This window comes from Macaca thibetana, chromosome 7 (genome assembly GCF_024542745.1).
Source record: "Macaca thibetana thibetana isolate TM-01 chromosome 7, ASM2454274v1, whole genome shotgun sequence".
NCBI lineage: Eukaryota > Metazoa > Chordata > Mammalia > Primates > Cercopithecidae > Macaca > Macaca thibetana.
Genome location: NC_065584.1, coordinates 164,153,594 through 164,169,375, shown reverse-complemented (window position 1 = coordinate 164,169,375; position 15,782 = coordinate 164,153,594). Strand labels below are relative to the sequence as shown.

Below are 15,782 nucleotides of genomic sequence, written 5' to 3'. Positions count from 1 at the left end.
ATCCCAAGAGAAGGAGAAAAGAGAGAAGGTAGAGTGGAAGCCTCCTCTAGTGCTGGGCAGGCTAAGGAAGTTTTGACAAAACCATCAGGGAGTCCCTGAGCTAAAGTGTGCTGATGAGGAAGTCCCAACTCTCCCAGGAGACATAGCCTTCACACAAAAGCAGCGATGAATTTCAAAATGAAATAGCCATGGCCTTCCATCAGTTATGCTCCCTGTAGAAGGTCTTGCAAGACACTTTATCATGGCCACCATAAGACCTCTGCTGAGATGCCCCAGTCTTCCCTGATCATGCCGTATGAAAGAGCAAGTCCCCCTCAACACCCTTTCATTCTTCCCTATTTTATGCTTTTTAATTGCTCTTATCACCACTGATTATGTAATTACTTGCTTACTTGTAAATTTTCCAATCTCTGACCACTAAAAGGTAAGCCTCATGGCAGCAGAAATTTTTGTCTGTTTTGTTCTCTGCTATATCCTAGGACATAGTCTCTGAATAGTCTCTGGCACTCAAAAAATGGCTAAATGAATGAACAAATAAATGGATAAAATAAGAAATGTTTCCTGACAGGTGCTGAAGGGCCACTTTCAAACTGTATAAACCCCATGTTATAGGCTGAATATTTGTGTTCTCTTAAAATTCATATGCTGAAGCCCTAACCCTCAATGTGATGATATTTGGAGATAGGGCCTTTGGGGGGTAATTAAGGCCAGATGAGATCATGAGGGTGGGCCCTCATGATGGAATTAGTGCCCTTATAAGAATAGACCAGAGTGTTTGCTCTCTCTCTCCACGAGCAGAGGAAATGCCGCAGGAGCACACAGCAAGAAGGCAGCCATCAGCAAGTCAGGAAGAGAGTCCTTAACAGAAACCAAATCAGCCAGCTCCTTGATCTTGGACTTTCCCACCTCCAAAACAGTGAGAAATAAATGTCTGTTATTTAAGCCATCTGGTCTGTAGTATGTATTTTATTATAGCAGCCTAAGCTGACTAAAACATCCCAAGTTCGATGTTAGGTAATACTTATCAGGAAGTTTTCGGAACACTCCAAGTAATGTTCCAAACTAAGCATGTCTTATTCTACATAACTTTGAATGCCAGCAGGAAGTGGGACCACCTTTCTTGTGGCTTCTACTAGTTCACAAGGAGACAGGAAATTGTATATTTGTAGCTGGTAGTGACAAGTATATATAGGGAGGGGAAGGGGACAATATCTTTGGTTAAGCATCTAATTTTCCATCCACTTAAATTTTCTGTCTCAGAAAATTCCCATCTTGTCCTGGACACTCACACACAGCAGTGCCCCAGGAGACATGGTGTCAGGCGACAGTGGGTTGGTCTTGATATCTAATCAGCCTCAGAGCTCTGGGGCAGTTTTCCCTACCTTGTTACTATGGCAATACGGTACCCAGCTGCAGGTGCCCACCTGTCACCAAAACCAGGGCCAGACTCTGACTGCATCTGAACATGCCTGTCAGTGTGGGGAAGGAGGAAGCAAATGTGAAAAGGCCTTATGTAGCCCCAGGAAATTGTAGGTGCTAGTTAGGAAGCAAGTCTGGGATGCAGATCTCTTGACTTTCTCAGCTGGACGCCTGAGTCCCCTTGGTGTCTGCACAAAATCCCAAGGCTGCCCTCTTTCTGTGGCAGGCCAGCTGTGAGCATACAAGGTACCTCAACTCCTATAGGCAAGCACTGGTGGGTTCAAAATTCAAGAGAGGCTGCCACCGTAATTCCTGCTTCCACCAGAAATTCTTAATCTGCTTATACCTGAGGCTCATCCCCCATATCTGTTACTTGTTCCCATGTTCACCTCCAAACCAAGGATGGGGGTCCAGGCTCCATCCTGTTCTCCTATCTGTTGGTCCCTGCTTACCCATGTGATCCTCTCCCCATGACATACTGTGTCTGCAGCAGCAGTGGTATCTCTAAGGAGACAAAAGGCATGCCAAGATGTGTCAGTTCCAGATTGCCAGGCCAGGGCTCCAGGTTCTGTGATCACTCTCACTGCTGAGGCCTTCAGGGAGCTCTCCTCTCCTTATCCATCCCCCAGAGAGACCAGTTGGTCACTCTTTACCATGCCATACCACCTTCCTGGACCAGGACCCTTCTTCCTCTTTACCGGGGCCATTGCATCGGCCTCCTAAACCATCCCCTGCTGCCACTCTTCCCTGCCTGCTGGGCCCTGAAGTGATGTGGAATCAGGATCTCACAACATTTTTATGAATGCCACTCTTCTGACTCCTGGCCCAAACCTCTCTCCATCAGGACTCAAAGCTGATTGATATGGTTTGTCTCTGTCTCTACTCAAATCTCATGTCAAATTATAATCCCCAGTGTTGGAGGAGGGGCCTGGTGGGAGGTGATTGGATCATGGGGGTGGTTTCTAATTGTTTAGCACAATCCCCCTAGTGCTGTCTCCTGATAGAGCTCTCATGAGATCTGGTTTTTTGAAAGTGTATATCACCACCACCTTCACTTTTTCTCTTCCTCCTGCTCAGCCATGTGAGACTCACCTGCTTCTCCTTCGCCTCCCGCCATGACAGTAAGTTTCCTGCGACCTTCCCAGCCATGCTTACTGTACAGCCTGCAGAACTGTAAGTCAATTAAACCTCTTTTCTTCATAAATTACACAGTCTCAGGTAGTTTTTTATAGCTGCATGAGAACAGACTAATACGCTGATCCTCAGGGCAGACCAATGGTAACGGTCTTGGGGGGAAGAAAGGACAATCACTGACATCCTCCCATTCTCCTTATTTCCCCATCTTTGCATATACCCCTAACCCTCCCTCCTTCCCTAGGCCAAAACAAAAGCCTCACACATATTAACACAAGCAACCAGATCCCTGGAGAACAAGGTGTCCTCCATGCCAGATGTATGCACATGGCAGCTCTGCTCCAGTCAGGGTGCCCTGTTATGTCCATAGATGTGGTAGTAGTATTTTCAGCTGTAAGACTACTCACAGCTGCAAGTAACAGAAACCCAGCACAGCATTCCACACATTGATTCTGTCCTGTAAGAATTCCAGAGGCAGGGCAATTCCAGATTTGATCAGTTCTGCAGGTCAGTATTATTAGGATTCTTTCCATTTGCCCTTTCTACCATCATCAGGTTAAGAGGCCTCATCTCCCCTTCGTGGTCTCAAAATGTCCACCACAGTTCCAGGTATCACATGCAGACCAACAGGAAGCAGCAGTATGAAATTACTTCAGAGCCAGGGAATCTTTCCCAGAATGCTGGGTGCAGTGGCTCCTTCCTGTGGTCCCAGCTATTTGGGAGGCTGAGGCAGGAGGATCACTTGAGCCCAGAAATTTCAGGTCAGCCTGGGCAACATAGCAAGACTATCATCTCTAAAAAACCAAAACAAAACAAAACAAAAACAAGAAAAATATTTCCCAGAATTGCCCTGATGGTCTTCCCATCACATCTTGGCCAGAATTGTGCCCCACATCCATTCCTATGTCAGTCACTGGCAAGGGGAATGGAACTCCCGCGATTAGCTTAAAATAATAAAGAGTCACACCGCCTTGGGCTAGAGCAGGGTTCTATTCACCTGATACTGAACTAAACTGGGCTAGCTGCTGAGGAGACAGACGATCAGCTGGTCTGCCTAGATATTCATACTTAACTGGCTCCAACCAGGTATGGCCAGTCCCTCTTCAAGGACAGGCCCAGGCCTGGATCTGGGAGCAGAAGATTGGGGAAAGCAAAGGACCAGTGACAGACAGACACCGAGGACATTTCTGCAATGGTCCAACCAAGAAAAGATGGATGCAGAACAACGGCAGTGGTGGTGAAAGTAGAAAAGAGAAGACAGAGGCAAGAAAAAATTAGCATTAGAATCAGTGAATCGTGGCAACTCCTTAGATATAGAGGATATGGGAAGAAGGGGTAAAAGATGACTTGGAGTTTTCCAACCAGGGTAATTTTGGGGATGGTATAGGCATTGGTATTGACTAGGCTGGACATATTTACTCTGGCTCACTGGGAAGGGCAATGTGCATGTGTACAAAACTTGAAGTTGTCAGGGCTTTTCCATTCTCATTGGCCTCATTAGTTCCTCACAGCAACTTTGCAAGGCAGGCAAGGTGGGACAGGTAATGGCATTCCCATTTTACAGGTGAGGGAAATTGGCATGTTGGCATGGGTCTCAGGCCCTTGGGGTGACACAGCCTGGAGCTGGGACACAACCTGGGCACCAGGACTGGGGATCAGGCCAATCTGAGTTGGGGTCTTCTTGATTGCTGCATTCATTCAGTCTTTGCCCAGGAGAAACTGTACCTGCCTCCATTTTCTGGCTTGAAAAGTTGAAATTTCTTCTTTGTCTGTGGTTCATACCAAAAGTCCTCTTATTGGTCATTCTCAAAGGGATCAACTTCCTTGTACTCTATTTAACTGATATTTTTAAAGTATCATAATTGGATGTTTATGTTATTATATCAGATTAGGGAAGGACTTTTCAAATATTACTTAAACCCAGAGGCTGAGAAAAAGAATGAGAGAGAGGGAACGAAGGAAGGAAGGAAGGAAGGAAGGAAAGAAGGAAGGAAGGAAGGAAGGGAGGGAGGGAGGAGAAAGGGGGAAAGAGGAAAGTAGGGGGGAGAGATAGGAAGAGAGGAAAGAAGGAAGGGAGGGAGAGAGAGAGAAGGAAGGAGAGAGAAAAGAGAGAGAAAGAGAAGATAAAGGAAAGGACTAATAAATTTAAATTTTTAGAAATAAACATTGCAAAGACCATAATGAATAAAATCAAAATGCAATCTAGGAAAATACAGCATTTGCAAATCATATTACAAAGGGCTAATTATCCTAATAGATAATTAGCTCTAATTATCTAAACTATCTAAATAATTAGATAATAGAGAAAGAGCTCTGCATATCAATCTTTAAAAGAGAAGAAAGACCAACAAACAAATAAGAAAATGGTAAAGGAAATGAACAGAATTCAGAAAAGAAAATACATATATTTGTTGAACCTGTGAAAATATACTCAACTGCAAATTAAATGCACTGATAAATCATTTTTCACCTGACAGTTTATCAAGAAGCAAAAAGATTGACCCTGTCTTTGTGAGGTGTAAGAGAAACAGGGATTCTCATACATTGTGACAGAAGAATTAACTGTTATGAATTTTATGGAAGAGAAGCAATATCTATCATTATTACAAAGATATATGTCCTTTCACCCTGAAATTCCACTTCTAGAAATTTCTTCTCCAGAAATACTTGCACTTGCACCATATTACAAATATACAAAGTATCTTACAATATTGTTTGTAAAAACAAAACATTGAACACTACCTAAAAGTCTATCAATTGCAGACTGGTTATTAAATTATGACATGCCCATCTTAAAAATCAAGAGCTTTGATTGGACTGATACAGAATAACCTTTAAGAAATATTAACTGAAAAACAAAGTGAAGTATATACATAGTACAGTGCCATTCATGAAAAATAAATATATTTATTTAGTGGTAATTGCACATACAAGTGTAGAACATCCCTGGAAGGATAAATGAGAAACTGGTTACACAAGTTGTCCCTGGGGAGGGAAACCGAGTAACTGGGAACAGGAAAACAAGAGAAGACTTTTTACTATAAATGCTTTCATAGTTTTAAATGTTGGTACCATATGAATTTATTATCTCTGAATAAATTAGATACAAAACAAAATTGAAATGAAAAACACACTGAAAGGATGAAAACTTTAATTAGCATGTGCTGGTTTAGAGTGTTAGAAATGGATATTGTATTAGTTCTCTATGCTGCATAATGAGTTATCACAAACTTAGCAGTTTAAAACAACACACATTTATCATTTCGCAGTTTCCATGGGTCACAAGTCCAGGCACAGCTTAGCTGGGTCATGTGCTCAGTCTCTCAAGGGTACAATCAATGTATCAGCTGGGCTGCAGTCTCATCGGGAAGTTTGACTGGGGAAGAATTCAAGTCAAGTTTGTTCAGGTTGTTGGCAGAATTCATTTCCATGCAGCTGCATGGCTGAGGGTCCTGACTCTTTGCTGGCTATTGACAGGACATCTCTCTTAGAGTCTAGAGGCTTCTTGCACTTCACTGCCACGTGGGATTCTTCAGCATGGCTGCTCACTTCATCAAACTCAACAAGGGCATCCCTCCCTCCATCTGCCAAGATGAAGTCTTACATGACGAAACATAATCACAGAGTGAGGTCTCATCACCTTTGCCACACTCCATTGGTGAGAAGCAAGTTGCAGGTTCCACTCACATTCAAGGACAGGGATTACACAAAGGGCAAACACCAGGAGGTGGAGATTGTTGGGGAGCACCTCAGAGTCTGTTTGCTGCAGATAAGATTTTTGAGGAAACAACTTTGTGTGCTTACATGTTTTTCTTAATGGATATTTTTTGTGCAATTCCTATATACCAAGGACCATATTTGGCAGTAAAGTGGCAGCAGAAAATAATATAAATAGGCTATATGTGTTCCCAGACTTGTCTCTCTCCCCTCCTGCCTCCCAACTCAAGGTTTTGGAAGCCTTTGCATTCGGAACTAATCCTGCCTGTCCCCTGCTCCTCTGAGGAATCAGGGTGGGGAGGTCCAATTAAAAAGCTCAAGGCAAGAGCCAACACTGAGAAAAATGCAAAACTTAATGTGTGTTGTGCTGAGGATTGTGAAGGAAAGATAGAGACAACCAGTAACACCCACGGGCTGCTGAACTGTTAGTGTTCCCCACCACCACCACCAGCCTCCAGTTGGCTATGGGGGATGCTCACTGTGAAGGTGACAGGCATCTAGGGCCTACTGAGATTGGGGAGGGGAGGGGTCTTCAGACACCCCAAGTTCTTTTTGGCCAATCCTCTCCAAAGCACCATCTTTGTCCTGGGAGCCCTCTCACTACTAGGATCTCCTACCTTGGGTCAGAGTTTTCCCCACACCAAGAAATGAGAGCTTCTTTTGACCAGCACCCTTAGGGGTCCTCCAAGTAAGGCCAAGCTGGTTGAATCCACCATGACCTCCTGTCTCCTCTGGCCACACCTGTCATTCCCGTGGTCCCCACTCAGAAGATCAATCATGGATTTTCTCCCAGGCCCCTTTGTAATTAAACTTTTGTGACCTAAGTTCCTTGGGTAGCTCTGGGCCTATGCATTTCATACTAGACTTACAAGAGTAACATGTACCTTAATGAGGCCAGGCACGGGGGTTCATGCCTGTAATCCCAGCACTTTGGGAGGCCAAGGCGGGTGGACCACCTGAGGCCAGGAGTTCAAGACCAGCCTGGCCAACATGGTGAAACCCCGTCTCGACTAAAAGTACAAAAGTTAGCTGGGCATGGTGGCAGGTGCCTGTAATCCCAGCTACTCGGGAGGCTGAGGCAGGAGAATCACTTGAACTCGGGAGGCATAGGTTGCAGTGAGCCAAGATCATGCCATTTGCACTCCAGCTTAGGGGACAAGAGCAAGACTTCCTCTCAAAACAAAAAAAAAAAAGAGTAACATGTACCTTAATGTGCCTTAATGTGTCACAAGTGTCATCATCATAGCTACTATGTATTGACTGTTACTTGTCTCCAAGCTATAGTCCTGCTAGATGAGTGTTGTGAATTCCCGCTTGGTAGATGTGTAACTTCAGACCCAGAGAGTTTTGGAATTGCCTGAGGCCACTTGGCTCATGAATGAAGAAGCAGATTCAAACCCAAGCCTGCGGGACTGAAAGTCCCTTTTCTTCGTCTCCATGTGGCTGCTCGTTGCTCAATAACTCCAGGTCATGCAGTCAGCATTTCAGTGCAGCCACCATGCGGTGACTCATGGGGTCTCGGACTCCTTGGGTAGGGCCTCTCACTGCCATGGGAAGACAACCCTTCACTGACTTCCTTCTGGCAACTCTGCAGAGAGGCCTGGGAATGTCCTGTGCTCAAAGCTCAGAGTCCCCTTCTCTACCGTATTTAAGGGACTCTTCAGCAGCTGACCCAGACACTCAGGCCTCCTCTCCTCACCCTGCCATGTAGGAAGAGAAAAACTATTTCTGGGACACCCTTAGGACTCCCCTCTCCTGCCACATAAGACAGCAGCATCAGACCCAGAGCTGACAGGCCCTCCAAAGTCATTTGCTCCACATGTGTCTTTCAGTGCTTAACTACCTCTCCATCATATCCCCCAAGAGATATATCAGCTTCTGCTTGCATTCCTCCAATGATGTGATGGTGAGTTCACTGCTGGGCTCAGATAGCCCATGCCAAGCAAACCTGGTCTCCTCCTTAAAGGGCTGAATTTAATGGCCCAGCCAATGAGGGGACCTCTCCTGAAGTTAAGACACTGGAAGGCACTTCCAGGTAGAGGGATTTTTTTTATTATTTATTTTTATTTTTTTTATTTTTTATTATTATTATACTTTAAGTTCTAGGGTACATGTGCATAACGTGCAGGTTTGTTACATATGTATACTTGTGCCATGTTGCTGTGCTGCACCCATCAACTCGTCAGCACCCATCAACTCGTCATTTACATCAGGTATAACTCCCAATGCAATCCCTCCCCCTTCCCCCCTCCCCCCTGCCCAATGATAGGCCCCGGTGTGTGATGTTTCCCTTCCCGAATCCAAGTGATCTCATTGTTCAGTTCCCACCTATGAGTGAGAACATGCGGTGTTTGGTTTTCTGTTCTTGTGATAGTTTGCTAAGAATGATGGTTTCCAGCTGCATCCATGTCCCTACAAAGGATACGAACTCATCCTTTTTTATGGCTGCATAGTATTCCATGGTGTATATGTGCCACATTTTCTTAATCCAGTCTGTCACTGATAGACATTTGGGTTGATTCCAAGTCTTTGCTATTGTGAATAGTGCCGCAATAAACATACGTGTGCATGTGTCCTTATAGCAGCATGATTTATAATCCTTTGGGTATATACCCAGTAATGGGATGGCTGGGTCATATGGTACATCTAGTTCTAGATCCTTGAGGAATCGCCATACTGTTTTCCATAATGGTTCAACTAGTTTACAATCCCACCAACAGTGTAAAAGTGTTCCTATTTCTCCACATCCTCTCCAGCACCTGTTGTTTCCTGACTTTTTAATGATCGCCATTCTAACTGGTGTGAGATGGTATCTCATTATGGTTTTTATTTGCATTTTGTAGAGGAATTTTTTTAAAAAACTAATTATGGGAACAAGCCTGCATATCCTGTGTATGTACTCCAGAACCTAAAATAAAATAAAATTTTTTAAAAAACTAATTATGGGGAAAAAAGCATTACAGAATAAGAGGCTAAACACCAAGACAAATCTAATTACCCCCCTGCCCACATGGGTGCCTGTCTTAGTCCGTTCTGTGCTGCTATAACAGAATACCTGAGACTGGGTAATTTATAAAGAACAGAAATTTATCACCCACAGTTCTGGAGTCTGGGAAGCCCAAAATCAAGGCATCAGCCTCTAGCGTTCGGTAAGGGCCTTCTTGTTGCATTCTCACATGGCAGGAGGCAGAAGATCAAGTGAAGGAATGCTGCATGGAGCCTTTTTTATAAGGGTCTTAATTCCATTCACAAGGACAGGAACTTTCATTGCCTAATCACTGCTTAATGACCCCAGTTCTTGATACCGTCACATTGACCACTAAGTTTTAACACCTGAATTTTGGGGGGACACACTCAAGCCACAGCAGTCCCTGCACCCCCAGGACAACGCTCAATCTCTCCCGTGTGTCATACAAAGACTTTCACCTTCAAAGGGCCCCAACATGATAACCCAGGTCCATTGCCTGCCATGCCCTGCTTCCTACTCACTCTACACTCCCACCAGCCCAACTATGCAGCTGCTTCCTGAAAAAAAGACCCATTTGCACTCCCCACATTGAGAGACGATGGTTCCCCTTCCCAGACTGCCCCGTCCCCTCCACTCTTCTTCACATGCCCTTATGCATTGTCTGAGCCTCAGTTCAGTCGTCAGCTCTTCTGTGAAGGCTCTGCCAGCCCCCCAGGAGTTAATCCCTCCCTTGCCTCCAGGTCTCTTGCAGTGCTTATAACAACGTAAATAGCTTCCATGGCCTGAACACCTAATAGGGTACCAGGTCCTATGCTAGCACCTGGGCATGCCTCAGCTCTAGCTTTCATTAAGATCCCTTTGTAGAAGGCATTATTATCCTTAAAAATAAAAGCAGTCAGTGAGAATAGACTTAGAGATACTGCCTAGACCAAGTTCACATGGCTGGCAGCGGATCCAGGATTTAAATCCAGGTCTGTCCTTTTTCCACACCTACAATTACATTGGGATACTTCCCTCCCACTCTGGGCCAGTGTTTCTTAAACTATTCTGGACTTTGGCCCTCATTAACAAATACGTTGTATATTTCAATCTAGTACTCACCTACACACATAAATTTTCAAAAAACAATATCTACCCTTTCTACTTTCAGTCCCTCTGATCTTCTCTATTTTGTTTCATTTTCTTATATGCTGGTCATGATCCACTAAATCGATTTTGTTATGGGGTGGGGATTCCCAGTTTTAAAATACTGCTGTGGATTGGCAGCTCCTGCATTTACAGGGCTTGGCACACAATAAGTACTCACTCAATCCCCAAGCCTGACTTCCATTGAGCCAGCCCTCTGCCCTGGCCTTGGGAAATAACTGACCCCTGAAAGCCAATAGGCAAGATCCCTGGGGCCTCACAACCTTGGTGCTGAATCCATTTCTCCCAGTGTTAAATTCAGAAAGCAGCAGAAGCTTTCAGAAGAACAGCTGGAGATTTAGTCTGGCTGGGAGAACATGGCTAGTCAGCAGGTCCAAGGCAGCAGCACCGTATGAGGCTCTCTGGTCCCAAGGGCCCGTGTCAGGGACCTGCCATGGTGGTCGCACAGTCTGGCCTGGGGGCAGAGCAGGAGTGGCAAGGGTCAGAGGCGTAGACTCGGATGCTGTCAGCTTCCTATGCCACCCTCCATGGGCAGTGGCACATGCCAGCCTGGCAGTGACAGGCAGGTAAGTTTCATCAGCCCTGGATTTCGCCTCTGACTAAACAGTGACTGAGCTCACTAGGACGATGGGTTCTAAATTTAGCACCAAACTCTGCGAAACTGGTGCATTTGCCCCCACTGCCTGTGGCAAAGCGGGCTGCGAGGGTGCTGCTTCATTCTTCCCACTCCACCTGGGCTGTCCTGTGGCCCAGGAGTCCCGCTGACTCACCTGGGGCTGCCAGGGTGGCAGGAAGCACACCTTACCCACGTCCTCTGAAAAGCTGCTGTTCAGCTGGGGGAAGGGGGTGCAGGTGAAACCTTCAGGGAGCTCTCAGTTTCTAAGGCCTGACAGGTCTGTCAGTATCCCCACTGACTCCATCAGTATCTGCCTCTGCAGCCCTCCTAATGCCTCACCCCACAGCCTGAGCTGAGCCTAGTCCCAACCAGCTCTATGCAGGGGGGGCCTCAGGCCTCTGTGCCACTGTGCCTCCGTACTTTGGAGCTGAGGGCAGTCTCCTAGGGTTGGGCAATGATAGCTCCTGCTCTATCATCCAGCCCTAAGAGCTTTTCTTGCAAGAGTGAGTGCTGGGCATATACACAGCTCTTGAATTACAGGTTGCAACTGGGCTCTCTGAATCCTTGGGTCGTCTCCCTTCATCCTCACTAAAACCCTGTGAGATAGGGATTATGATGAACTCATTTCACGTAGTGGAAAACTGAGGCTTGCAGAGGTTCACTAACTTGTGGGACATTATACAGCTGGGCCAGTGCAATACCAGACCCCTGCTTTTAATGGCCTCAACTCCACTTGCTTCTATGCCTGGGAACCTGCCCTAAACTTTGTCCTGGAACTTTGCCCAGCTGTTGGTATCACTGACCTCCCAGAGCCTGTGAAATAGAGCCTGTGTTAGGATAAGACTCTACAGCTAGAGTTCCTTGCTAGCTGTGTGAGTCTGGGTGTGTTAATTAGCCTCTCTGAGGCTGTTTCCGCATCTGTAAAGGAGGGGTGACTCTTCGTAATCTGTCCAGTTGGCTAGGCTGAGCTCCATTTTTCAGAATTCACTTCCCTGTGTATTTCTGGCTAGGATGGCTCACAGGAAACCTTCGAGCAACAGCTTTGCAGGGCGGAAGTGAAGCTGGTAGCCATTTTGTAGCTCACACAGGTTGTCGCTTACCTGCTGGCCTACCTCTTTGGTGTGGGGCCTGCGACTTTTCTACCTTCCCTGAGATCTACATTCAGCTTCTTCAACCTCTGAGCCAGGTCTGTGTATTCAGCTCCATGACGGCGCACCAGCTTCCCCTAAGGATGCCCAAACTGCCAAGGCTGGAGGTACAAGAACCGACATGGCTCGCAGGCTGTCCTCATGGTTTCCACCTTCCCGCCTAGTTTGCCTGGGTCTTTCCTAATTTTAAAACTGAAAGTTTTGAATCTCTGGAAACCCCTTCAGTCCTGGAAATACAGGAGAGTTGCTCCCCTTGTTCTAGTTTGTGCTCATAGGGTCCAGCTGGTTCTTGCTCTCTCCTGCTCATTCATCTCCATTCCCAGCTGCTTGCCCTGTGGAATCCAAGGTTCCGCATTAGATGCAATGAACTAGCCTCACAGAGATTGCTTAACCAGCCTCCACATTGTGAAGGTCAAACTTCAATGATAAATCCTGAGAGATAGATAAGATAGAGAGGAGGAGAGACAGAGAGATGGCGGGAGAGAGAGAGGAGAGAATTATCAGGTGGTAACAGTGTTTGCCTCATGGAGCTGTGAACGTTAAATGAGATACACACATGCACAGTGCCTGGCGTAGAGGTAGCAGTCCAACCATATTAGATGTTATTGTTGTTATGTAGCCTTTGCTACTTAATGAAGGTCACAAATTGCTCAATTGTAAGATGGCAGTAGCAGTAGCTGATCCTCCGATCTGCAGCGCCACAGATTGTAGGTGAAACTAATCTAGGATGATAGCACTTGTCTTTGGCAAAGACGCTAACTGGGAGGGGCATCAGGGAACTTGCTGGGGTGCTGGCCAAGTTCTGCCTTGATGGTGGTGGTGGTTACGTGGTATACACATATATGAAGCTTCATTGAGCTATACATGTAAGATGTGCACACTTCACTGCAATATGTTATAACCCAACAAAATGTCAAACTTAAAAATAATGTAGTGGATAAACCAGGAGAACTAATTCCCCTCTGCCATCAGTTTGCTGTATGACATCATGTAACTTCTTTGGATCACAGTTATCACATGCATAAATTGCATAAGCCTTATCAGAGGTCAGGAAACTGACCCAAATGATCTCCTTGTCTCCAAATTCTCTGGATTTGTTTCAAAATAAACAGAAGAGAAGAAGTAGCTACAGAGGAGGCCCATGAAGAATTGAGGCACAACCAGTCAACAGGAACTGGGCTGCCTTTTATGGGGTGCCTAGTACTCGCATTTCTAGGCACTATCCTTTGGACAAAGACAGTTGTCGCTTTATGTCTACACAGGAAACACCTCTATGAAAATGCTTCAGAATGCCAGAGGTGCTGTGGACTCACGTTAGATGTGGATACCTGGGCCTGGTAGCAGTCACTGGGGGATGGCAAGGGAAGGTATATGCCTGAGACCTTGTCACCTGGAGAAGGAAGGATGAAATGCTCGTTCCTATAGACCCACTAAGTGCTGGGCTCAGCACCAGGTGATTCACACACACCATCCCATTTTACCCAACAGTGGCTTAATGTGCAGTCACAAAAAAACAGACATGTGGGAACTTAGATTGTATATTCTTCACTCATTTGCATTTCCTAATTTTTTACTATATTTACACAGCAAAAAAAAACCCTATAGAAATTAGAAATTGAAAAATATACAACTGTCAAAGAAATTATTTTTCTCTCTGTGGCAAGGGGTGACTACGTTCTGATTTCAGGAATCAGTTGCACATAATTCTAAACAGTCCTAAATTAAGGCAAAGTTAGGCAGTTATTGTACCAGTTGTATCATCCAGGGACTGTGATTGCCCCAATTGCCACGTGTTTGATTTCGACTTTGATTAACTGAAAGCAAGCTCAGTTGGAGGCAGGGAGACTAGTCGAGAGGCTCTGGCAATAGGAAACAGTCAAAGCGCTACTGAACCCTGTTGCTATAGCAACAGCACAGCAAAGCTATTTAGTTGTTAACTCCTGAGAGAAAAAGCAGGACAAAAATTAGTGTAAAGTTATAGCACAATTTGGACTGCAGGTATTTAACCTCCTTCCCCGCAATGCTCCTGTGAGTATATTCAGCATGTTCCCAGCTAGCTGAAGCTGTGCTCTCTCTCTTCCAGGCCAGAAACCATATCTGAACCAGCGAGAGTAGAGTTATTTGAGGATGATCCCTAGAACGGAGCTTTCAAATCACACTGTGCAAATGAATCCCCTGGGGACTTTGTTAAAATGGAGAATCTGACTAGCAAGCTCTCAGGTGATGTGGATGCTGCTGATCCACAAAACACACTTGGAGTAGCAAAGCCCTACTCTAGACTGCTAAACTTTTATGAAGGAAGGAACTGGAACAGGCATGTCTTGTTCTCTGCTGTATCCTCCAGGTCTAGCATGGTACATGATACAGAAGTGTGGAGGGGGAGGGCAAGGTTATTCAACAATTCAATAATGAATATCAGATTCATTCACATGCTTATACTGGCCTTTTTAACCAGAAAAGTGATGCATGTCCGAGGTAACATCATGAAACAGCAAGGCTTCCCTCCTCTCTGGGCTTCTGGACACCTTTTGGCAGGTCTTCACTTATTTTATTTTATCCTTTCAGAAAGTATTGTTAATATACATCTTTTTTCCTGACACAAATGGCAATATATTACAGGCATTACTCCATGTCTTGTGGCTTTTTTCATAATACCTATACTGGGAATTACTGAGTCTGAATCTTTGTGTCTACCTCAAAGTTTAGATGTTGAAACCTAACCCCCAAGGTGACAGTGTTGATGCAAGGCTTCGGGAGGCGATTGGGTCATGGGGTGGAGCCCTCATGAATGAGACTAGCACCCTTAAAAAAGAGGCCTGAGGGAGCTTATTAACCCTTTCACCTTTCCAGCTGTATGAGGACACAGAGAAAGCACCATCTATGAGGAACAGTCCCTCAACAGACACTGAACTTGCTGGCCTCTTGATATTGGACTTCCCAGCCTCCGGAACTATGAGCAATAAATTTCTGCTGTTTATTAATTCCCCCATCTCAGATTTTTGTTACAGCTGCCCAAAAGGACTAAAACAGAGATTGTTCCGTATCTGCGCATATAGATGTACTTCATTCCTTTAAACAGCCATATAGGAGTCTATTCCAAATGCATTTACGCATTCCCCTTTTGCTGGACATTTCCCATTTTACAAGTCTTTTGCTGTTTCAAACTGTGCTACAATACACACCCTTGTATATGTATCTTTGTGCACATGAAAGTAATCTGTTGAATAAGTTCCTAGATGTGAACTCTGAGTCAAAGGGTGTCTGTACTTTTTATGATGCTAGATAATGTTTAATTGCCTACCAAAGGAGTTGCACCAATTTTGCAGTCTCATTAACATTTTATAAGAATGTCTGTTTCCCTGTACTTTAAATTCTATATACTGTCAGCTTTTAACCTAATCAACTTGATAAGTGAAAAAGGAGTCCTTGTTTTCATTTGATCTTATTAAATATGAATGAAATTGGGTATCTTTTCACATGTTTCTACACAATCGTATTAACTAGTAAAGTGTTATTTAGGAACATTATCAATGTTGCATATTGATCTGAGAACCAGAAGCCTGAATTCTCTTACTGTGTTTTTGTTTGTTTGTTTGTTTGTTTGAGACAGTTTCACTCTGTCACTCAGGCTGGA

The 15,782-nt window shown here is 44.9% G+C and overlaps 1 protein-coding gene across 7 annotated transcripts in view; it reads right to left on the bottom strand.

Annotated features, from left to right (window-relative positions):
* TMED3 (transmembrane p24 trafficking protein 3) overlaps window positions 1–15,782 on the bottom strand; it is a 319,386-nt gene that overhangs the window by 150,597 nt on the left and 153,007 nt on the right. For 2 of the 7 annotated variants that reach the window (XM_050800011.1, XM_050800014.1), the window contains exon 1: window positions 9,268–9,271. The exons of 3 other annotated variants lie outside the window; for them this stretch is intronic. The gene's annotated coding sequence lies outside the window, so the exon portion shown is untranslated. Of the gene's footprint in view, window positions 1–8,520; window positions 8,525–9,267; window positions 9,272–15,782 lie in introns of those variants that run through there. 2 more of the 7 variants (XM_050800012.1, XM_050800016.1) reach the window with 1 other exon arrangement.